This window comes from Macaca thibetana, chromosome 1, assembly GCF_024542745.1.
Source record: "Macaca thibetana thibetana isolate TM-01 chromosome 1, ASM2454274v1, whole genome shotgun sequence".
Classification (NCBI taxonomy): Eukaryota; Metazoa; Chordata; class Mammalia; order Primates; family Cercopithecidae; genus Macaca; species Macaca thibetana.
Window position 1 is genome coordinate 201,160,690 of NC_065578.1, and position 24,718 is coordinate 201,185,407.

General features: G+C 44.4%; 1 protein-coding gene and 1 pseudogene across 1 annotated transcript in view; one reads left to right on the top strand and one right to left on the bottom strand.

Moving 5' to 3' along the window:
• Positions 1 to 24,718, top strand: part of GALNT2 (polypeptide N-acetylgalactosaminyltransferase 2) — a 1,373,297-nt gene that overhangs the window by 760,227 nt on the left and 588,352 nt on the right. The window lies entirely within an intron of this gene.
• LOC126958053 (putative monooxygenase p33MONOX) lies at positions 904 to 16,270 on the bottom strand (annotated as a pseudogene).

Below are 24,718 nucleotides of genomic sequence, written 5' to 3' on the forward strand. Positions count from 1 at the left end.
ATTTTCATCACCTGTTTGCCAGGTGCCTAGTTCTGATCGTCATTGGGATTGGAGATACAGGCAGAAGACAGCTCTGCCAGATTCGACTTTCTGATGAGGCTCCTGTGACAGGTACTGCTGCTGGCACTGGCGTGTGGTGCTGGAAATGCAGGGTCTGGTGGCTCCCTTTGCAACGGGAAGTTTCAGAGGAGCTGGGCTGGTGAAAAGCAGCTGTTCATCCACAGCACGTCTGCGTGGAGCAAGGGCACTGGGGAGACTTAAATGTCCACTTTCTTCTGGGATTCTCTGGTTGGCATTTGGACGCCAGTTTTGATTGACAGGTTGTCAAAATGATAGCATGAATGTCCAAGGCTGGTGCCTTACGTGTGCATGCAGCAGTTGCTAATGGTTTCCTCCAGCTTCTTGAACGCATATTCATCACAGATGGGGCATCAGTCTGGGGGATTCTTCTTCCCTCCTTAGAAGACAATGGGGAGAAATGCCAAGATTCCTTTCAAGGTCTCCAAAAAGGCAAACGTTTCTGTCTTTGGAATACTCACTTTGGAATGCTTTATGGAAAACTGTCCAAATCCCAGGTGGTATTTTCTTTTGCTGTGTGGTGGGAGCAGGTGCAGTGATTCAGATGGCTGCATGCATTGGACAGACACCTGCAGCAGGGCAGGCAGAGCTGTGAGCTGGGGAAGTAAATAGCTGTTCTTGCCTGTGGGCTTCTGGAGTTCCCAAGGTTTTGTAATTAACCTTTTGTTTATCTTTTGGAGCAATTTTGTTGCTTCTTGCTAAGATGCAAAGGACTTTTTGTGAAAAGACTGTGTAAGCAGAGGTTAGGAGATGGCTGCTTAAAACCCAGAGAGTGGTGGGGGTGAAATGCCCTCTCTCGTCTCAGAATGCATTTTAAATCTTCATCTAGTTCTTCAGTAATCTGACGGCTGCCTCACTCTGGCCAGGCTTGGGCTTCTGGCGAGTGTTTGAAGGCTGCTGTCTGCTGTGTTGAGCTCCCTTCTCCATGCTTAATTCTTGAGCTCTCTCAGAATCAGAGACCTGGGGTGCATCCAGGAATAAGAAAAAGCTAACATGCTTCTACTGAGGAACTGTAACTTCTACCTTTCTCCTCAAGGCTGAGGTTTTAAAACTGGCCTTCAGGGGAGCCACAAACCCACTGAGACCCCATGTCAGTTTCTGCTTGTATGTGCACTTTTCTGGGTGGTCCCCTGGCTTCCATTGATTCTACCTTAGTGCAGGCTTCCAGAAAACAAAGTGAGATACGGAGGACATAGGTGCTATTACTTTATTATGGAGTTCAATCTCAGACAGCAGGAGCGAGGGGCGTGGGGCACCAAGCGTAGAAAGAGCTAATAGGAGGGCATGTTCTACCCCTGCCCTGTGGGCTGCACCTACATTGTCTGGGCGCCTGGTGGGGGAGTGGGGAGGAGGCCTCCGTCAATAGAAGAACGGGGTAAGAGGTTTGGTGCAGTCAGGTTGTGTCTGTAGGAGGTCACAATCCACACAGCTGGAACTAGAGACAGGTGAGGTCCAGAGGCTCTGCAGTGGGACAAAGAGGTATCTGATGCAAATTCTCCAACTGCCTGCTTAACTTCAAGTCTGCTTCATACAGTTGTATGGTTTGTGCACTGCCCAAAGGTTCCTGGCTGAGGGAACAAGTTGGGACCAGAATCTGACCTGAGCTCTCTTTACAGAGGCTTGTACCTTTGTCCACCCAGAGCAGGTGCCTTTTCCAAATTAGCTCAGGGGGAGCTCTCTTCAGCTGGTTTTCCAAAGTGACCGGTCAGGGGTAGGTTGCCCCCTGTATTAGTCCATTTTCATGCTGCTGATAAAGACATACCCAAGACTGGCCAATTTATAAAGAAAAAGAGGTTTAATGGACTCACAGTTCCACGTGGCTGGGGAGGCCTCACAATCATGGCAAAAGGCAAAAGGCACATCTTAATCCCAGCACTTTGGGAGGCCGAGACGGGCGGATCACAAGGTCAGGAGATCGAGACCATCCTGGCTAACCCGGTGAAACCCCGTCTCTACTAAAAAAAAATACAAAAAACTAGCCGGGCGAGGCGGCGGGCGCCTGTAGTCCCAGCTACTCGGGAGGCTGAGGCAGGAGAATGGCGGAAACCCGGGAGGCGGAGCTTGCAGTGAGCTGAGATCCGGCCACTGCACTCCAGCCCGGGCGACAGAGCGAGACCCCGTCTCAAAAAAAAAAAAAAAAAGGCACATCTTACATGGTGGCAGACAAGAGAGAAAATGAATACCAAGCAAAAGCACGTTCCCTTTATAAACCATCAGATCTCGTGAGACTTATTCACTGCCACAAGCACAGTATGGGGAAAACCGCCTCCATGATTCAATTATCTCCCACTGGCTCCATCCCACAACATGTGGAAATTATGGGAGCTACAATTCAAGATGAGATTTGGGTGGGGACACAGTCAAATCATATCACCCCCTCCAGCCTCTTTTTTCCTTAGCTCCCTTCACATTCTAGTTTCTACCCGTGCCATCAGGCCCTCTGGCCCAGACCAGGCGTCTTGGACAATACCCCAGACCCTCCTCACGAGCAGAATCATTGTTCATAGGTGCTCCTTTTTCCACCTGCCCTGCGCTCTCGTCTGGATTCCGATTTCTTGTGGTGAGTTGGTGTTGCCTTGGATTTCTTGTGCCTGCTCAGATCTGTGGATTCAGCGCTAGGTCCTTTTTCTTTCTTCCTGTTGGCCTCAGCTCCCTCCCTCCTTTCTGCCAGGTGCTCCCTGCAGTCCTCAGCATCAGGGCTACCTCTATTGACAGGGGATCCTTGGGCATTGAGGCCGTAGGTTTTCTTTGGTGAATAAATATGTATGGCTTATAAAACATACGTGTTTCTAAATTTATGAAATTATATGTATGTGTATACATTCATTCATGCTTTCATTTAACCAACATTTATTTTTTTACATAGCAGAAACCACTTCGTAACTGTGAGACTCTGGATAAATCATATAGTTTCCTGAGTGTCATTTTCTTCTCTGTGAAATGGAGGTAATAACGATTGGCTCCAGTGTGGTCCTGCACCTTGAACAAGATAGTGAATTTTAAAGGGCTTCATCAGATGCCAGCCCAGAAGGTGTCCAGTGGGTACGAATGTCCCCCCTGACGCCATCCCCACACATAGTTCCTAGTGGGGAATATGATGAAGCGGCTGCTACCCAGGAGCTCATGGCCTTTCTGCCCAGTTCCAGTGCACACGAGCTCCCTGGGGATGGCACCTCTCACTCTGCCATGGAGTGGTGAGAAGTAAGTATTCTGGAATTCTTTTATCTCAGCACTACATACTATCTTCAGCATCTGTGTTTCATTTTTCTTCTGGAACATGCCTCCCAGAGTTGTTGAAAGAATTAAGCTAGGTGCTGTATGAAGAGAACTTAGAACAGTGTGTGGCACATAAACAATAAGGGTTCAGTAAATAGTGGCTGTCGTCATCCTTGTCATCCTATAGCCAATGAGAGAAGTGAGTTGAAATAAAACCTGGCTTAAGAGCCAGTCGTATTTGAAATTATTTGTGTTGGCCTGTTGCCTGTGGGTGGCTGGAGAAAACCATCGGTTCCAGTTCCTGGAAACAGACCAAGCCAGTGCAAAGGTTTCTTGATGTAAGAACACAGTGAATCTGGTCCTGCAAGTAGGCAGCTGCCTTGGACTACCGTCATGGTATGTGGCCTTGTCATCTGGGGTCTTGAATTAGGGTTTTCTTCTCTCTGGGTTCACCTCGCACTGCTGCTTGGTCTTTAGAATAAAGATTGAGGTTATCAAGACCTAGAAAAATGACTTTTCTGAACTTGAAATATTTCTTTTGAATGCTCAGGAGGCAATATACTTTTGTTATTCAGAACACGAATTCCAAGTTAGATATACTCAATTTGAATCTCACCTGTCATTGATAAAATTATCTGTGTAACTTTGTGAAAACCACCTAACTTCTCTGTACCTTAGTTTCATTGTCAGGAAAAACTGGGGTAATAATTATAACTACCTTGTATTGTTGTTTCAAGGATTAAATATGAAATGCACAAAAATCCTTTAGTACAGTCCTAGGTAGAAAATAAGCACTATTATTATTTAAAAAATTTTGTCCCCAACTTTTTATTGTGAAAATTTCAAAATTATAGAGGTTGAAAAAATAGTGTAATAAACATCTATACACTCTATCTATGTTAAAAACTTGTTACTATTTGACATATTTGCTTTATTTCTTTCTCTCTCTCCACACACACACACACACACACACACACACACAGACACACACACAATATGTTTTGCTAACGCAGTGTGAAAAGAAGTTGCCAACATATTTCACTCCTAAAAACTTCATCCTGCTCCTAGTGAAAAGGACATTCTCCTACATCCCATAATGCCCATCTCTTACCTAAGAAAAATCAAATTCCATAAAACCCTCTATTTTCCAGTCTGTAGTCAATTTTTTTCACTTGTTCCAAAAATATTTCCATGGTACTAAAGAATTACCCCGAGGATTACTTGCTGAGTATGATTAGGGAAGAAAGTATCTTTATTATAGAAATATCGGTCCATGTTAACAATAAACACTACCGTTAAATAGTGGTCTGTGGCAGTAGAACATGAAGTGCATACCACCATCTAAGATGTATCACAGCCAAAAATTTTACCTGTCATCTAATCAAGCCTGTAGACCCGCACTGTTCAATATGGTAGTCACTAGCCATGTGTGGCCATTCAGTGTTGAAATGTAACTAGTCCAAATTGAGATGTGCTGTAGGCATGTAATATCTAAGTTTTAAAGACTCAGGATGAAGAAATAATGTAAAATCTCTCAGTGATTATTTATTTTGAGATGGACTTTCACTGTTTCGCCCAGGCTGGAATGAAGTGGCACCATCTCGGCTCACTGCAACCTCCACCCTCCTGGATTCAAGTGATTCTCCTGCCTCAGCCTCCCAAGTAGCTGGGATTACAGGAGCACACCATCATGCCCAGCTAATTTTTGTATTTTTAGTAGAGACGAAGTTTCATCATGTTGACCAGGCTGGTTTCGAACTCCTAACCTCAGGTGATCCACCTGCCTCAGCTTCCCAAAATGCTAGGATTACAGGTGTGAGCTACTGCACCCAGCCTCTCACTGATAATTTGAAAATGTTGTGTTGAAATCAGCATTTTGTGAGTTAATGTTAATAATTATTAAAATTAGCTTTACCTATTTTACATTTTTTAAAACGTGGCTACTGGATAATTTAAAATGTATGTGGTTCACAGATATTTTCTGGTTTTTTTTTTGACACAAGGTCTTGCTCTGTCACCTGGGCTGGAATGCATTGATGTGATCATGGATCAAAGGATCCTCCCATCTCAGCCTTCCGAGTATCTGGGACTACAGGTGCATGTCACCACACCTGCCTTTTTTTTTTTACTTTGTACAGATGCAGTTATGCCATATTGCTTAGGCTGGTCTCGAACTCCTGGGCTTAAGCAATCCACCCACCTCAGCCTCCCAAAGTGCTGGGATTGCAAGTGTGAGCCACTGCACCGGGCAGGTTTACAGATTTCTATTGCACAGCACTGCTGTAGACCTAACTTTGAGAAAGTCAGGGGGTGGAGGAACAAGGCAAATGATATCACAAGGAATCAATCAGATAAAACCAGAATGTGGGGCATTTTGAAACTCTTCAAAACATCAATGTCATGAAAGAAAGGAAAGAGTGAAAGGGTTATTTTAGATTAAGAGATTATGAGATAAAACCAACAATATTTAAACCTTAATGGGAACCTTCCCCTCTCCACCATTACTAAATCAAAAGCCATAGGAAATGTTCTTAGAAGCTGTTATTATTAAAGATAAGCAAGAACTAGATGGTGAAGGTTAGGTTGTGCGCTTCAATGAGGACATTCCAGGCAGCTTAAGAGAGGGTTGTTAGTAGGTACGGTTCTTCCGGAGGTTTTGATTGGAAAGTGCGTTGTTGATGTCTTAAAATGTCAAGGTTGGAGTGATTCTAGGTAGTCAGACAAGCTCTATTCCGCCCACTTGGGACAGAGTGGCGCAGGAGAAGGACATTTGTGTTGAGACATCACAGAGCTTGAAGACAGGGTTTGGTGGGTTGTCTCTGTGGACACCGAAGTTGGTCTCAAAGGTCAGAAGTTGGAGTTTATAACAGAATCAGTGATGATAAAATACATAATGGAATTTAAGAAAAACCCCGACCTTAGCTACTATCCTTTTTGTGGTCTTTGCTATTGGTTCATTAAGCTTTAGTTGCTGTCCGTAGCTATAGGCAATAAAGAATGTTTTGGCACAGGAAAAGAAAAGAAAAGAAGGGAAAAGAAAATAGAAAAGAAAAGAAAAAAGAAAAGGCTGCCTTTTGGAGTTTCTAATGTGGACACAATCCTACTGGAATCAAAATCTCCACCACCGAGCCTGGAAGCCAGAGGCTGATGATGCCGTACATGTCTCTGCAGGATTTGCAGGTGTTTCATTTTTATTTGCTACCTCTTTGAAACAGCTCACTTTCTCAGAGCTTTGAAATTGTTTCTGCTCTATTTCATTTTAGAAACATCTGAAAACCTACCGACAGAGATGAGTTTTATGCCAGCTCTGGGCTTTTCTCCACCCAAATTACACATTTATTGAGAATAGCTATGTTTATAATTTCCATAGAACATGAAAAGATCATTTAAGAAAATTGATAGGCAGGGTGCTGTACACCTTTTATTATATTTGCAGTGTATTTCTGACTTGGGTTTTTGGTAAAGTTTCATTATTTTATTTTCAAGGTATCATGCTGGCATGAGATCTGTTTCTTTTTTCTCCCCTGGTCAATGAATTTCAAATCAGATGTTAAATCAGAACTACTGGAATGGTCCTATTTTTCAGTGCTGGGGAAAAGGCATTTGGGAATTCCTGTGTATTTGCCGTAAGAGTTTCTGTGATTCTTGGTGATGTCAGTAGTGCTTCCTATCCCAAAGGGATGCTGCTGTATGAACATGCTCTGCCTCTACAGTGCAGCTTCTGGTTGGAAATCATGCTGCTGTAAACATGTGTTTTCAGGCTATGAGGTTGCACAGTATGAGAATAAACTGTTTCTCTGAGACATGCCTGCAATAGAAACCACTTAGAGGGAAGTTAGCTGGCTGCATGCACAGGCAGGGCTCACAGTGTGGCAGGCCCCTGATTCAGAGTCCCTATGTCCTGGGGACTCGATTAAGCTTATTAGCAGCTTTAGAAACTTACTATATCAGTAAATCAGCATCAACTAGATACTTAGAGCTAACTTACAATCTCATGATAACCAAATAAAAAGAGTTTTCACCATGGACAAGATTCATCAACAGTGACCGTGCTATTTAAGCTCTTAACTAAGGCACGAGCTCTACCTGGTTTCATAATCTTCGGGAAGCTGGACTCATCATCTGGGGGGTTGCTTGCAGAGGATGACATGTGAAAGGAGCTGCATTGTTCTAAAGGGTATTTCATGTAGGCCTTTCCACCAAGATTAGGTTCATTTTCTCAAATGTGCTACCTGCAGCTCTCCTCTTCCTTCAAAACCATATCAAAATGAAACACGATGAAAGATACATAAATCGCAAATTGCAAAAAACCATTCACAAGCTTCAATGTTTTAACTTTTATTGGTGCCACATTACCTGGAAAACACCTTACAAATGATCCCAACATACCTGTGACCAATGCTACACACTGTCCCTGGATCTGTCCCCCTCTTCTTCCAGTATAATGAAGTTTAAGCCAGGCACATGGCTACCAAACATAAAGACTAGATTTCCTAGTCTACCTTGCAGCAAGTGATCATGTGGCCAGTGGGATGTGAGGTGAAGTAATGCACACACCTTCGGGGTCATTCCTTCAAAATGAAGGGAAATACATTGTCCTTCCTGCTTTCTGGAGTGCAGCCACCTTGGATCATACAGATGAGGCAAATGCTTGGGGGATGGTTGATGACCAGGGAGAAGGAGCCTGGGTCCCATGCCTTGAGCGCCATACCTGCTGAGGCACTGACATTGATTACAGTTTGCTAAACACCCTCGAGCTCCCCGACTCCCCTCCAGCAGTCAGGCAGAGCTATGTTCAGTTGTGACATACCATGGCTTCTGGGCTGCAGCACACACAACTCTCCAGCCTGATCCTCTCCTCTGAGACAGGTGGGGATGATGGAGATGCAGGCGTAGGTAACAGCTCCATATGACACCCCAGTGAACTTGCACTATCTACAATGACCACCTAGGCACCAGCTTGCCCTGCAGTGAATCTGAGTCTTGCCAGAATGCCTCATGGCCCTTTCAGAACACAAGAAGTTGACAGGCTTGTGTGAGCTGCTCTGAGCCCCCCACCCACAGCCTCCCTCTGCTCCTGCTCAGCTGTTATACCCTTTCCCATTGCCTCCTGGGTTCTGAGGAGGTGTGGGGCTTTGTGCACTATCTCTCTCAGAATAAAGCTGCAGACTATAAAACCACATGGTTAGAGGTGGGAATTAGCTCCTCTGCAACGGGGTGTCCTACAACTCGTGTTGTATTCACTGGGCCTCTTGTTTCAGAGTCATCCTTTTGGTGTGTGGGACAAGGACTTCTGGAGTGGGCACCTTTGGCTGTGTTTCGTTTCACGGCCTATGTACGTAGTAAACTGTCAAAATCAAAAAGGGGCTTCTTGTTGCTTTCCTGGCTGAATTTGCTAGGGGTTTGGCCATGTCTCTAAGCCTGGTGCTTGATAAAAAGGCAGCATCAATGTGAATCCTTGCACCACTATTGAATGAGCTTCCCAGAGGAGCAGTCAGATCCACAGCAGCCACTGGCATGAGCAGGGGAAGAACCAAAGAGTGTTTCATTGTTAAGACACTGAGATTTCAGGGTTGTTTTTCCGGCAACATAGCTTAACTTAACCTGAAGAGCACATTGACTCTTTGTGGAGTAACTTCATGGAGCAGAGCCACCATACTATTCTAGACGTGCACACAGGAGAGAAATACAGTTCTACCCTCTTTAGACCACTCTTAGTATTGTTTTAATCACAGCCAACTGGTTCTGTATCCTAATGACCTCCCATGAGTCTTGATATCTCATTTGAGAACTATTCAATAGCAAGTGCTCAATAACTGTTTGTTAATAGAACCAAGGCACGGTAAAGTCCAATGACTTATCTCTCTTTTAAAATAGAGTATATCATTCTGGTGACCAGAGCCCTCTGCCAGATTTCATAATTTTCTCCTGAATCGTGCTGGATTAGCATGGGCAAGTTCTTTGATACATGAATAAATGATCAAATAAATCTCTGTTCATCCACTCATCCCTCCATCCCTCTTTCCCTTCACGCTTCTCTCCATCCACCCACCCAACCATCCATCCATCCATCCACCCACCCATCCACCTACCCACCCATCCACCCATCCATCCATGCATCCATCCATCCATCCAAACAGGAAAAAAAGTATATCTGCCTTCATGGAGCTTATCTGTTTACTAGTAAAGGAGCCAGGGAAATAAAAAAATTTCATTTCTTATTCCCTATTCCCCAGGACTCTTCCATTAGATATAGTCTTCTAACAACATGTAAAAAATTAGGCTTTTATTTTCTTGGTTGCAATCATGTTTATATCATGACTCACTGATACAATATCCCATATCTGATTATACTCAGGAGCCCTAAGTTTCCTTATTTTCATATATATAGATAATCTTTTAAATTATTTAATTATGTATATAGATAATCTTTTAAATTATTCTTTTAAAGACAGATAGCTATCGTCTTTTCGTATGTCCTACTTGCTATGAGTTTTATTCTCAGGGGTTAACCTTATTTCCTAGTTTTGGGGACATTTTACTTCTGTGTCTAAATGACATATCTTACAGAAAATTCACTCATTTATTTAACAAATACTTCTAGAGCAGCAATTACGCACCATACTGTTATAGGTGCAAGGGGTATAGTAGTGAAGCAAACAGACGAATCTGCCTTCATGGAGCTTACATTCTAGTGATGCCATGAAGATTAATGTGCCATCCAGCTATGTAATTACAAAGGTATTATGTGAATGAGGCTATAAGGAAAGTATTTTGACCAAATTATTTTAATGCTAGTAAAACTGAATTTAAGGAATTCATCTAAAATCAACATCATAATTTTTTATTTTATTTTAATTTTTTGTGGAGTCTCACTCTGTTGCCCAGGCTGGAGTGCAGTGGTGCAATCTCAGTTCACTGCAACCTCCACCTTCCAGGTTCAAGTGATACTCCTGCCTCAGCTTCCCAAGTAGCTGGGATTACAGGCACCTGCCACGGCGCCTGGCTAATTTTTGTATATTTAGTAAAGATGAGGTTTCACCATCTTGGCCCGGCTGGTCTTGAACTCCTGACCTCGTGATCCACCTGCCTCGGCCTGCCAAAGTGCTGGGATTACAGGTGTGAGCCACTATGCCTGGCCAAATCAGCATCATAATTTAAACATAAATTTATAATTACCATACGCAACCGCAGTAAAAATGTTGCTTAAAAAGTTGATACAGGTTCACATTTTTCTTCAATGAACTTTCTCTGGTTTCTGTAATTAGTCCTATCAAGACGTCAGCCCATTCTCCCTAATTGTCATTTCATTTTCTTTCTCATTAAGATTTGCACTCAATATATTTCACTTTTGTGGAGCCCTTGGATCTTAGCTACCATTAATTTCAATCTATATTATGCAAACCATTTCATGAACAAAAATGATCATAGATGATTCTCAAATGAATTTAATAGTTTTGCTTTTATGTTGAAACCCAGGGATATCTTTTGATGAGCCAAATTGTGACTTTTTAACTTTTTGGTGGTAGGCTTATTAGTTATTTCTGACTTAAATAGAAACATCTGAATATTTTGTTCTATATTTCAAGCTGCATGATGAATATTACCTGGCTGACATTTCAAGTAATATTTTATTTGACAACTTCATATATTTTGATGTATGTATTACTAATACTTCTTTCTCACCAATCCCACTTTATTCCAAATTCTTTTTATTCTTACTGTTTTATTTCAATACCTAATAAAAATCTTCATTTATAAGGCACTTTATTTCCATTATAAAAAGAGAGAAGAGCATCTTTCAAACCACAATGCTGTATTGCGTAATCAAAGCTATAGTTTAAAGGGAGCCGTCTCATGTGCTTTTACCCATAATATGATTTCAAGTCCTGGTCATTATTCACGAGATTAAAATTCCTATTTACAATTAAACAGTAAGAGTCACTCCTCTTTATATTTTGAAAACAACAGAAGGAACACAAAATAGCACTGGCATATGGGTTCACATTTTACATATTTCTCTTAAAATTGGTTAGAATAGGTTAGAATTTTGCTTATTGACATTTAAAAATAATATTTATGAGATAATGTTGATTCATGTTGATCAAAAGCAAATTATAACGTTTAGGTAGGATGACCCCATCCAAGTAAATTTTTTTTTTTTTTTGGGCAATTTCTCAACATGTTAAATTCTTTAAAAAAAATTTTTTTTATTATACTTTAAGTTCTAGGGTACATGTGCACAATGTGCAGGTTTGTTGCATGTGCCATGTTGGTGTGCTGCACCCATTAGCTCGTCATTTACATTAGGTATATCTCCTAATGCTATCCCTCAACAGGCCCTGGTGTGTGATGTTCCCCTTCCTGTGTCCAAGTGTTCTCATTGTTCAGTTCCCACCTATGAGTGAGAACATGCAGTGTTTGGTTTTCTGTTCTTGTGTTAGTTTGCTGAGAATGATGGTTTCCAGCTGCATTCATGTCCCTACAAAGGACACAAACTCATCCTTTTTTATGGCTGCATAGTATTCCATGGTGTATATGTGCCACATTTTCTTAATCCAGTCTATCATTGATGGACATTTGGCTTGATTCCAAGTCTTTGATATTATGAATAGTGCCACAATAAACATATGTGTTCATGTGTCTTTATAGCAGCATGATTTATAATCCTTTGGATATATACCCAGTAATGGGATAACTGGGTCAAATGGTATTTCTAGTTCTAGATCCTTGAGGAATCGCCACACTGTCTTCCACAATGGTTGAACTAGTTTACAGTCCCACCAATAGTGTAAAAGTGTTCCTGTTTCTCCACATCCTCTCCAGCACTTGTTGTTTCCTGACTTTTTCATGATCACCATTCTAACTGGTGTGAGATGGTATCTCATTGTGGTTTTGATTTGCATTTCTCTGATGGCCAGTGATGATGAGCATTTTTTCATGTGTCTGTTGGCTGCATAAATGTCTTCTTTTGAGAAGTGTCTGTTCATATCCTTTGCCCACTTTTTGATGGGGTTTTTTTTTTCTTGTAAATTTGTTTGAGTTCTTTGTAGGTTCTAGATATTAGCCCTTTGTCAGATGAGTAGATTGCAAAAATTTTCTCCCATTCTGTAGGTTGCCTGTTCACTCTGATGGTAGTTTCTTTTGCTGTGCAGAAGCTCTTTAGTTTAATTAGATCCCATTTGTCAATTTTGGCTTTTGTTGCCATTGCTTTTGGTGTGTTAGACATGAAGTCCTTGCCCATGCCTATGTCCTGAATGGTATTGCCTAGGTCTTCTTCTAGGGTTTTTATGGTTTTAGGTCTAACATTTAAGTCTCTAATCCACCTTGAATTAATTTTTGTGTAAGATGTAAGGAAGGGATCCAGTTTCAGCTTTCTACTTATGGCTAGCCAGCTTTCCCAGCACCATTTATTAAATAGGGAATCCTTTCCCCATTTCTTGTTTTTGTCAGGTTTGTCAAAGATCAGCTGTTGTAGATGTGTGGTATTATTTCTGAGGGCTCTGTTCTGTTCCATTGGTCTATATCTCTGTTTTGGTACCAGTACCATGCTGTTTTGGTGTAAATCTTTATTAGTTGCTCAAGTTTAACCTCTGTCTCTCTCTGGGGCTTTGTTTTTTTTGTTTTGTTTTGTTTTGTTTTGTTTTTTGAGACAGGGTCTGGCTCTGTCATCCAGGCTGGAGTACAGTGTAACCTCTGCACTCCCAGGCTCAGTCCGTCCTCCTACCTCAGTCTCTCGAATAGCTGGGACTACAGGTGGGCACCACCATGCCCCGCTCATTTCAGTATGTTTCATAGAGACGAGGTTTCACCATGTTGCCCAGGCTGGTCTCGAACTCCTGAGCTCAAGCAATCCACCTGCCCCAACCTCTCAAAGTGCTGGGATTACATGGCACTTCACCCGGCCTGGGACCGTGTTTTAAGTCAGCAACGTAGACTACCTGTACTCCAGGTTTTACCTCAGAAATCACAGCCATGGCCCTCTATATAATTCTTATTAAAATATGTATGGTAAGTTCTCCGAAGAAAATACAATCCATTTTTTTCTTACACAGACACACACAGCACAGAAACACATACATACACATACATACAACCTTGGTTCAAACCAGTTCTCCAGAGAGCTGTGAATGAGACGACGTTTGTTTGGCCTCATACAGAACTTCCTCAACTCACATTATTTGACTTCATACTGACTGTGATTAAGTGAGTGAATTGCAAATGCATGAGTATAAAACGGGTCATGGCATTTTTTTGTGAAGATGTTGTCAAAGACATTATGACATCACATACTATTCTCTTTATAAAGACTCATGGGGTACTGAGAGGTATCCAAAAAATTGGGGCCATCCTAAACTTTTATTAATCTTAACAATATCACAATTTTATAATTCATTTTCTTCCTTTTTTGCATTGGCCACTAGGAATCTTTAATTTTTTGGTATATTCTTGGCTTCCAATCAAGACAAAATGAGATATAATTCTAGAGGATAATCCGACTGTAATTTCTTTTTTTGGGTGGGGGGTGGGGGGATGGAGTCTTGCTCTGTTGCCCAGGCTGGAGTGCAGTGGCGTGATCTCAGCTCACCACAACCTCTGCCCCCTGGGTTCAAGCAATTCTTCTGTCTCAGCCTCCCAAGTAGCTGGGATTATAGGCGCACACCACCATGCCCGGCTAATGCTTGTATTTTTAGTAGAGATGGGGTTTCTCCATGTTGGCCAGGCTGGTCTCGAACTCCTGACCTCAGGTGATCCACCTGCCTCGCCTTCCAAAGTGCTGGGATTATAGGTGTGAGCCACCATGCCTGGCCCAGACTGTAATTTCTTAACCATGTTTTTTCTTCATCTTGACTTCTCAACTATTTAGCCTAACACTTAAGAGCTTAAGGCTATGGGCTCAGACGTAACTACTCTAGCTTTGTCATTTACTAGATATATCACTTTGTGAAATTACTAAAAGCTTTCCTTCCTTCCTTCCTTCCTTCCTTCCTTCCTTCCTTCCTTCCAATTCCTTCCTTCCTTCCTCCTTCCCTTCCTCCCTCCCTTCCTTCCCTTTTTCCTCCCTCCCTCCCTCCCTCCTTCCTTTCTTCTTTCTTTTCTCTCTCTCTTTCTCTCTTTCTTTCTTTGACAAAGTCTCGCTTTATTGCCCACGCTGGAGTACAATGGCCTGATCTTGGCTCACTGCAACCTCCGCCTCCTGGGTTCAAATGATTCTCCTGCCTCAGCCTCTAGAGTAACTGAGATTACAGGTGTGTGCCCCACATGAAGAACTGGCTGCAGGACAGTGATCCATTAGGTCTACCAAAAAGCAGGGGGACTCAAGGTTCAGCCTAGAAAGAGGGGTCCCTGCCAAGTCTGGCTTTTACCTGTACCCAGGTCCCAAACAGATCTTGGGTTCCCTAAGTGACAAGGCTGGAGCCCAGTACCAGCCATCAAGAGGGCCAGAGTCATCTCAGTGAGTCAGTGAGCACCTCTTAAAGTTCTTATCTAGGGTAAATGATGAAAAACTAGGTAATGAGGTCCCCCATACATCCCTGCCGAGATGATTTAGTCTAGCTTTAAAGCAGTACAAAAGGGCTTCTTCCACACAAGAGCAAGCTTTGTACTAATGTTTCTCAAAAACCAATAATGTCTCCAGCTCTAGCCTCTAATTAACAGGTTTTTAAAAATATACCTTTCCGGCCAGGCATGGTGGCTCATGCCTATAATCTCAGCACTTTGAGAGGCCAAGGGGGGCGGATCACCTGAGGTCAGGAGTTCAAGACCAGCCTGGTCAACATGGTGAAACCCTGTCTCTACTAAAAATACAACATTTGGCCAGGTGTGGTAGTAAGCACCTGTAATCCCAGCTACTCAGGAGGCTAAGGCAGGAGAATCGCTTGAATCTGGGAGGCAAAGGTTGCAGCGAGCCAAGATTGCACCACTGCACTCCAGCCTGGGTGACAACGCGAGACTCCGTCTCAAAACAAAACAAATATATATATATATGAAAGATATACATATATCTTTCCTGTGTCAGAGCCAAGTTAAAAGGGGAATGGGGCAAGAAACCATCTTTACCAGAGGACTGGAAGAGAAAGCACTCCAGAAGCCGGTAGGTGTGAGCACATTCAAGTCACCGGGTTTGAGGTGATGGGTCTGTGTCAGCTGTGTATTCCCTTCCGTCACTAGGATGTCCATCTTGGGTGGCTTCAAGGTTGCTGGATCTCTAGTCATGTGGTTGGTCTGGGCACGGATCAGTTCCATTGGAGAGGGCTTATGGGCTCCTCGGTAGGCCTGGGTGGCAAAACTTGCAGAATCATCCTTCTGAAGGGATCTCGGTCCAAAGAGGCTCCACTTATCTGACAAGTTTCTGTCCTTATCTCCACTTCCAGAATCCATGGTGCTGGGATCTGGGCCAGGTAAAGCTGTGGAAGAACCAGAAGTGAACCAGCCTTTGGGCCTCTGCTCAGGGGAACAGTGAGGAGTGCAGCTTGGGGCAGACTGGGCCGATACAGGCTGCCTCTCTTGTCTTGTTCTCTCTCCACTCTGTAGCTTTAGTTGGTGGAGCACTTCTGCCATTCAAAGGTACTTGGTTTCCTCCGTGGTGAGGCCCTTGTAGGGTGTGTAACCAGCACCTCTCAGCCCTGCCTGTCGCCCAAAATGCTGAGTACTTTCCTGGGTCTGTTTTGTGAGTAGAGAATTCGTGATGATATGGGTAGCTTTAGACTTCACCGCTGGGACCGTGCCACACTGTCATGGCAGGGGCGGGTAGGCTGGCTTCTCCTTCCTTCTCCTCGGTGAGGGACTGATACTTGCACTCTGGAATCACTGCCTTCCAGTGGATGCTGCCCGTGTCCGATGGAGGAGGAGTCACGGACACAGGGTCCCTGAGGGCATTATCATAGCTGGATGCCCAGCAGTTTATCCTGATGGGCAGGGACATCTTGCCTAGAGGCCCACCAGCCTCAAGAGCAGGCACTTCTGGTTGTGTTGAAGCCAATAAAAGACTGGGACCCAGGTGCTTTTTCCATATAGAATTCCGAGCTGGGTCCGTGCCACCACAGTGAAATGATGTAACGACTATGCTGACAGACGTTAATGAGGAACACGGTGCAGCGGCTGCAAATTAGCAAAGCTTCCCAGGAAGAGTGCATCCAGAGGTTCTGTTATCCTGCTGCTGCTGCTGCCGCTGGGCTGCCTGCAGCCTGGAGTCCATCGCTAAAGAGGTTCCGAGGGCCCACGTCTCCCGAGAGGCTGTGATGCAGTCTGGACCCAAGGCATGGTGAGAGCAGCGTGGACACCAAAGGTCTCCAGGACCCAGCAGACAACACTGCCCTCCTGCTACAGTTTTGAAGGGTGTTCTTCTGGACTCAGCCCTTACATGGTTGCTATAAACATTAGATTATTTTTTAAAGCAGTTACAAATGCTGTTTTTTTTTAATTTTGAAAGTTTCTGGTTTTTTTTTTTTTTTTTTTTTTTTTTTTTTTTGAGACGGAGTCTCGCTCTGTTGCCCAGGCTGGAGTGCAGTGGTGCGATCTCGGCTCGCTGCAAGCTCCGCCTCCTGGTTCAAGTGATTTTCCTGCCTCAGCCTCCCGAGTAACTGGGATTACAAGCGCCACCACCACCCCCCCGCCGCCCACCACGCCCAGCTAATTTTTGTATTTTTAGTCGAGACAGGGTTTCACCACATTGGCCAGACTGGTCTCAAACTCCTGGTCTCAAGTGATCCACCCACCTTGGCCTCCCAAAGTGTTGGGATTACAGGCATAAGCCACTGCAACCTCCACCTCCTGGACTCAATAAAAACTTTTTTTTTTTAAGTTTCTGCTTTAAACTTTAAACTTTAAAAAGTTTAAAGCAGAAACTCCAGCCTGGGTGACAGAGTAAGACCCTGTCTCAAAAAAAAAAAAAAAAAAAGAAAGTTTCTGTTGGGGGAGAGGAGATTGGGGCGTCATACTCTGCCATTGTGCTGACGTTGCTCTATTTATTTTTACATTCAAACTTTCTTTTGTAATAAAATATATCTTGAAAGGCATCAGTGGTGGTGTGGCTTTATTCATTTTTAGTTTGAGAATGTGCACATTTTCTTCCTGATATTCGGCAACTTAAAATTATCAAAAGGCTTAGGACCCAGTTAAGAGAGTTTATTCAAGTGCACTGTGAGGGTGACCATCACCAAAGAATGGTGATCAGTGTTCCTAGTGTCCTTGTGTGGGGAAAAGTGAGGGTCACTTATGAGATCAAAAATGGAGGTGCTGAACAGAATCACATTTTCCATACAGAGGCTAACATGCAGATATAGGATTTGATTGGCTACTATTGATTCCACGCTAAGGGGGTAACTTAACATCCTATTATAAGGATATAACAACCACAAGGTCTCCAGCATCATTTTGTGTAGGTTTGAATGAAGAATGGGAAGTCTGGTTGACATATAACATCTCAACACAAAAAGCAGTGGTCATACACCAGAGGAAAAGAACGGTCATGTTACATGACTCAGTTTGCAGGGCTTAGCTTTTCTTCTTAGCACAGTACATTTGGAAGATCCTAAAATTTTATCTCTTTTCACATATGGCAGGTGGATACATCAGTGTCCCAGGTGGGGCTGGCTATGCTCTAGAGTACTGGCTGTCCCTGTGGTCTAAACTGTCTATCAAGTGGTACCCAATCTCCTACCACAACGGGCTCAATGTTTTCAGCCAGACAACAGTGTGTGTGCCTTTATTTGCAGTTCAGATAAATATCTTCTCACAATCAGTTCAGCTGAAAAATATTTATTGAGTACTATCTGTCAAGTACAGCAGAAAGCATGGGGGTATAACTGAGGACATAGAGGCTCCATGCTAGAGGAATGTACTTCCAGTGAGAGAGACAGATGGTAGGCAAACCATTTTAGGACAATGGGAGCTGCCATGATGGAGGTATGTAGATGGTCCAGTGGGAGCCCAGAGCAGGAACTTGCTGGAGCTGAGCATTTTTGTTTGTTTGAGACAAGGTCTTACTCTGTTGCTCAGGCTAGATGCAGTGGTGTCATCATAGCTCACTGTAACCTCCAACTCCTGGGCTCAAGCGATCCTTCTGCCTTAGCGTCCTGAGTAGCTAGGAATACAGGCATGCACCACCACACCTAGATAACTTTTAAAATTTTCTGCAGAGAGAGGGTCTCGCTATATTGCCCAGGCTGGTCTCAAACTCCTAGGCTCAAGAAATCCTTTTACCTTGACCTCCCAAAGCGCTGAAATGACAGGAGTAAGTCACTGGCCTCAGCCCTGGGAGCTGTCTTGATTAGAAGTTAGCTAGATGAAGAAGGAAGGGCCACCAAACGAAAAATTCATAGCAAAGCCTGAATGAAAACTCAGGATTTCTGAGTCCTGGTCCAGCATTTTTCTTTCTTATTCAGGTTTTCAGAATCTCATCTAGAAGAGACTCATATTCTTGTTTAATCTGGCAGGGCTTTTTTTTCTTGCAAGGTTTGTTGGGAAATGAGGTATTTTGCCCTGCTTGACAGATTCATCTACTAAAAGGATTATATAGTCACTGCTCTAGAAAACCACTTCCGCAGTGAGAATATGGTCCAGTAGATTGTGTGTCCTGGTTTTTCACACATTATTATATATCATTCTTTTTTTTTTTTTTCCCCAGACAGAGTCGTCTTGCTCTGTTGCCCAGGCTGGAGTACAGTGGTGTGATCTTGGCTCACTGCAACCTCCGCCTCCCAGGTTCAAGCAATTCTCATGCCTTAGTCTCCCAAGTAGCTGGGACTGCAGGCATGTACCACCATGCCCAGCTAATTTTTAAATTTTTAGTAGAGACAGGGTTTCACCATGTTGGCCAGGCTGGTCTGGAACTTCTGACCTCAGGTGATCCACCCACCTTGGCCTCCCAAAGTGCTGGGATTACAGGTGTGAGCCACCACACCTGGCCTATTATTTATTATTCTAACCTGTGTTCCAACATACTTTGATGACTTGCTTGTTGAGTGGCTTTCAGAAGGGAGGCTTTGCCTTTCTTCCTGGGATAGAGTCATCTGAGTGCTTGTGTTGGCTCATTTCTAAGTGACTGGTCTCTTTACCTGTCATCCCCATTGCCGGGTTAGATCTAGGCAGCATCCCATGAGACTCAATCCTCCCTGGAATCAGAGGAGTGGACGGGGGGTGGGCCCTGCCAGCCTAGCTGAACAGTCAGATGCTCTCCCTGAGGATCTGGAATAGGGATGCTTCCGATTCTGAGGACTGACTTGGTTAGCTACAGGTTCCAAGTACAGTTATGTGGAGTCGAGTTTCATGATGACGCTTACTTAGGCAAAGCAATAAGCAAACTGAAGTTGTGAAGGAGCAGAAACCCTGAACAGCGAGGGGAAGCCAGTCCATAGGGAGGATATGGGAGCAGGTGTACAGAGAGAAGCCAAGATGAGAGATGATGTGGCTTGAGAAACGGTTGCCATTCATTCTCTTGGTTCCCTGGAGACCCAGCTGCACTTCCTACAGCTGGGTTGTTAGATCGCTCTGTATCTTGTACAATAAACCTTTTGCTTGAGTTGGCTTGCATGGGTTTCTGATCCTTCAGCAAAAACTTCCTGCGATTCTAGCAGTCTCAAATTGATTTCTCCCCAGATCTTTCAGCTGATGTGATTTCTTCCCCTTTTGTTACCTAGTCTGTGAGAATGAAGGAGATTCTGTGGCATCAGTGATTTTCTTTTTCCAGCTGTTGCAAAGGTATTTTACATTTGCTAGGGGTTAGAGGCAATGACTCAGTAGTTTCTCAGACAGAGGGGGAGCAGATTCATTGGTGAAGTCAACGATGGCCACTTACAAGCAGTTCCACATAAGCGGTGCATTGCAACACAGAAGTATTGAATAATTGAAAGCATGACCACACTAATAGGATCTATGCCTGGCTACATGATAGGCCATGAAAAATATCAGACCAGGAGCCAGGGAGGCAAGGTGCATAGTTCCAACCCTGCCTCTAATTGGCTGCATGATTAAAAGCATCAGGGGCGTTCAGTGCACCTTGGGGTTTCGGTGGCCTCCTCCCCTTGCTCACAGGCTCAAATGAGACAAGGTATATGAAAGCACTTTGAAAAAGTACAGAGTGCCTTACCCTGAGATATGTGAAGGACTATATTTGGTTGCTGGGAGCTGCAAGGGGCTAATATCTTTCCCACATGTCCTATCAAAGACACATGTGCAGGACAGCTGGCAAATACAGATCGGTGAAGCGCTGACCATGGCTGTACTTTGGAATCGTAGTGGTGCTTTACAGATAGAGAGGGGCCGCCTTACCCAGTCTCTCTGAATCCGAAGTTCCTTGAGCAATGCTTGGCAGCCAGGACTGAGAATCTCTTCTGCTGAGCTGTCTCCCAGTTAGGCACAGAACTCTGGGAGGCAGCTGGCCTATGTTGGCTTCTGGCGCTTGGCTGTTCCACCGGGCCCCTGGAGGTCAGAGCCCAATAAAGAGACAGCAGGAACCAGAGCACCCAGCTGAACACAGACGCTTACTCATCCTCCCCCTCGCTGGTCACACTAATGGGACTGGTTAGGAGAGAAACTCTTCAGTGCTAACAGGCTGCAGCTGCTGTTGTGGCAGCAGCCAGGTGGTGAGTCGGCACAGTGGATGCCTGGCTTAATTTGCAGCGGGAAGCGGGGCTGGGGACGGTCTGCTTTGTCTGCCTCTCTTCGTCCCCAGCAGAGCCCTGCCTCCTGGTGAGCGGTGCAGCTGGCAGAGGTAATTGGATTTGATGAACATCTAGTCCTATGGAGACAGAACACTTTAGGTTTTCCCATGAAGGTCAAAGGCAGGCCAGATGGTTTTAAGATTCCACCTCTGGCATCTGCAAAGACAAATAATGGAAAGTTTTTTTTTTTTTTTAAATGAGTTTGTGGTTGAAAGTTTGGCTATTTCAAATGGCTAGGAGGATACACAAAATGACCGAATTTAACCCCTGAGAATAAATTCTGGACTGCTATAGAATCTTCTAGAGAATGGCCTGGGCCTTGCCACCTCTCTAGCCTCATGTCTTACACCTCACAGATACACTGGCATCTTCCAGGCGTGGGGCCACCCCACACTGCCACTTCTGGAAACGTGTTTTTTTCTCTGCATAGTTTGACTTTATCCTAACTACCCGTTTTGCTGGGCCAACCGCTGTTATCCTTCCAAACTCAGTTTGAGTCACTTTTCCAGGCAGGTGCTCTGCCTCCTCCTCGTGTGAATTTCCATCGTGGAACATCCTGTGTGCAGCTTGCTTGGATCCCTTCTGCCATGCACTACTGCAGAGGGGGCAAATACTGAGCCTCTCCAAGCCACATTCTCTTTGCATGTAAGATTGGACTAGTAATATCCATCCCTTAATGATGTGGCAAGGATGAAGTTGGCTCATTTGTACCAAGTGTTTAAAACGCCATCTGATAGTAAACGTTCAACAAATGATTGCTACTGTTCCTCTTCTGTGACGGCAGGTTTCCACATCTGCCTCCGGGGACTAGCTCAGGCCCTGCACTTAGCGTGGGCCCAGTAAGTGTCTGGCAAGGAATACTTGAGGGAGAAAGAGGAAAAACTAAGAACCTGATAAGCTTGTTAAAATGATCAGTAATGATAATCGTTTTTTGAGCTGATTGTCATTTCTGCCTAATTATTAGGCAGTGTATAATGTATGCAAACGTAACATTTACATAATACTTCCTGTGTAAGTGGCATGTTCCAGGTAGAGTAACTTACTTAATATAGTAACCCTATGAGCAAGTCTTATTAACTTTAATTTCATCATTTGCATTTTGCAAATGAGGAGCAGCCTGGCTCCAGAATTGGTGGCTCTAATTGCTGCACCACAGTGTAGTTGCTAGAAACACGATGAAAGCTCATCCGAGTGAAAAAGGCCCAGCCAAGCTTAGGCCCCTGGAGGCCAGAGTGGAGCGGTCTTAGATGGGAAACACGTCTGTCAGAGAAGGCAGCACAGTTCAGGAAAATACCCCCGGCCACATTCTCAGATGAGGCCCCTCAAAACAGTCAGCCTAGGAAGGTCACAGGGCAGAGGAACAGGTGTGCGGGTGGATAGGGCTGGGCAGGGAGAACACAGCATTAGTGCCCTCCCCTGGAGGAGGCACAGAAGTTCCCCACACGGTCCTCCCTGGGCCTCGGTCACCAGCTGAGAGCACAGCCTCTTAAAATTGCACCCCCTGCCTGCCTTTGTCTCCCATTTTGGGATCCCGAGAAGTCAGGCATCTCCCTGACAATGTCAGTGTGGCTTTAGAAACGCTGTTTTGTGTACTTGTTGTTGTTGTGTGCACTTTTTATGGAAACATATGCACTCGAAGGTGCCCCAGTTGCATGTTGTATTAACTGTGTCTTTTTATTTTCTGTATTCTGATGCTTTGCTGTTTTAGGGCCTTGCTATCTTGGCGGGACTCCCCCTCCCAGGGCTAATTACGACAGAAAGTCAAGGGCTGGCCTGAGAGTGCACCTTTCATATGCAAACCAACCAATCTAGAATGCCCATCAGTGACACTTCCTCTATTGCACTTACACTCCCGGCCAGGCCATGATTCCTTGCCCTCATTACCCCAGGGCTAGGTAGCAAACAACTAGGCACAGTCCCTATGCTCCAGAAATTACTTGCTGAAATTACTCAGACAAGACAGTCCTCAACCTGCTTGTCCTGTTTTGCATGCTCTTGTCCTTGGAAACCACAGTAGATAGCCTTGCTCATGGTTTTCCCCTCTCCCTCTGTCTTCAACCAACTCTAGTGCTTGCCTGTGTGCCCCATGTAGAGGAGTGACAGCCTCTTCCTCTCAGTAATTGCAACAAAGCTACCTTATCAATGGCAGTCTTCTGATCTGTTGGCTCCATCAGACCTGAATAATAATAAAATCTGGGTTTCAAAACATGTGTGTATTGCCTTAGAAATGCATCTGGGAAAAACTCAAACTTTCTTCTCTCTTACATCACAACAATCTAATCTGACCCAATGTGGAGGGGATTTCCTCCCACCACCAAGCAAACAGTCGGTTCTGTAGAGGACGCCAGCTGGGTGTCCTCCAATTCAATTCCCACACTGTCTACCTGGAGAGAGCGTCAGACCCCACAGGTTGAGGGCTCAGTCCCCAAGACTGCCCCCCACCCCAGATACCAGTCTGAAGTTTGGGCTTCTGGAACTCTGACCCACCAGCTTCAAGTTGGGGTTCTCATGACACCCCTTTGAGTTCAACTAATTTGCTGGAGCAGCTCATAGAATTCAGGGAAATACGAACTTACGTTCAGCAGTTTATTATAAAGGATATCACAAAGGATACTGACAGAGAGATGCGTAGGGTGAGGTATGGGGGAAGGGGCACAGAGCTTCCATGCCCTCTCTGGGCATGCAACCCTCTAGGAACCTTCACGTGTTCAGCTATCTGGAAGCTCCTAGAACCCTGCCCTTTTCGAGTTGATGGAAACTTCATTAGGTAGGCATGATTGATTAAGTCATTGGCCACTGGCCATCAGCCCCTCTCCCCTCTCCAGAGGTTACGGGGTGGGGCTGAAAGTCCCAGTCCTCTAATTATGCCTTGTTCTTTCTGGTGACCTGACTGGGCCCATCCTAAAGCTATCCATCAACATAAGCATACAAAAATACATCACTGTGGAGATTCCAAGGATTGTAAGAGTTAAATGCCAGGAAATGGGATAAAGACCAAATATGTATTTTACAATGTCACAAGCTGTAACAGCACCAAGGCCAAAAAACATTACCAGCCATTTCCAGAGCATTTTGTTCTTTTACAGTCCAACAAACATGTATTAAGTGCTTTCTATTCCTCATACCTTCACCGATTCACTACACATTTGCCAATCATCTACTGGGTGTCAGACTGTGCTTGGGAGTCACTGAAGATTCACCGGCGAGCAAAACAGACACAGTCCCTGGCTTCACCAAGCGTGTCTTTTAGTGAAAAAGACAGTTATTAGTCAAATAATCACACAAATGAATATGCAATTGCAAATGATGGGAAATGCAAGGAAGAAGAATCAAGATAGATAATATTTATCATGCATTGCTCTGTGCAGGCTGCTCTGTGGATTATCTCCCTTAGTCCACTCACTCCCTTAGGCCTATTAGGTGAATCTTGTTAATATCTACTGCCTACACTGGAGGAAACTCAAGTGAGGCCTTGCCCCAAGGCCCCCAGCAGGAGACGCAGAGCTGGAATTGAACTTGACTGGCTGATATATGTCTCTGCATATCTTCACCGCACTACAAAACTGCCAAGCCCTGCTGAGCCACCAGCTCTGAGGGTATCACACACACCAGGGCCAGGCATGGTGGCCTGTGCCTGTAGTCTCAGCTACTTGGGAGGCTGAAGTGGGAGGATCACTTGAGCCTGGAAAGTTGAGGCTTCAATGAGCTATGATGACATCACTGCATTCCTTCCTGGGTGACAGAGGGAGACCCTGTCTCAA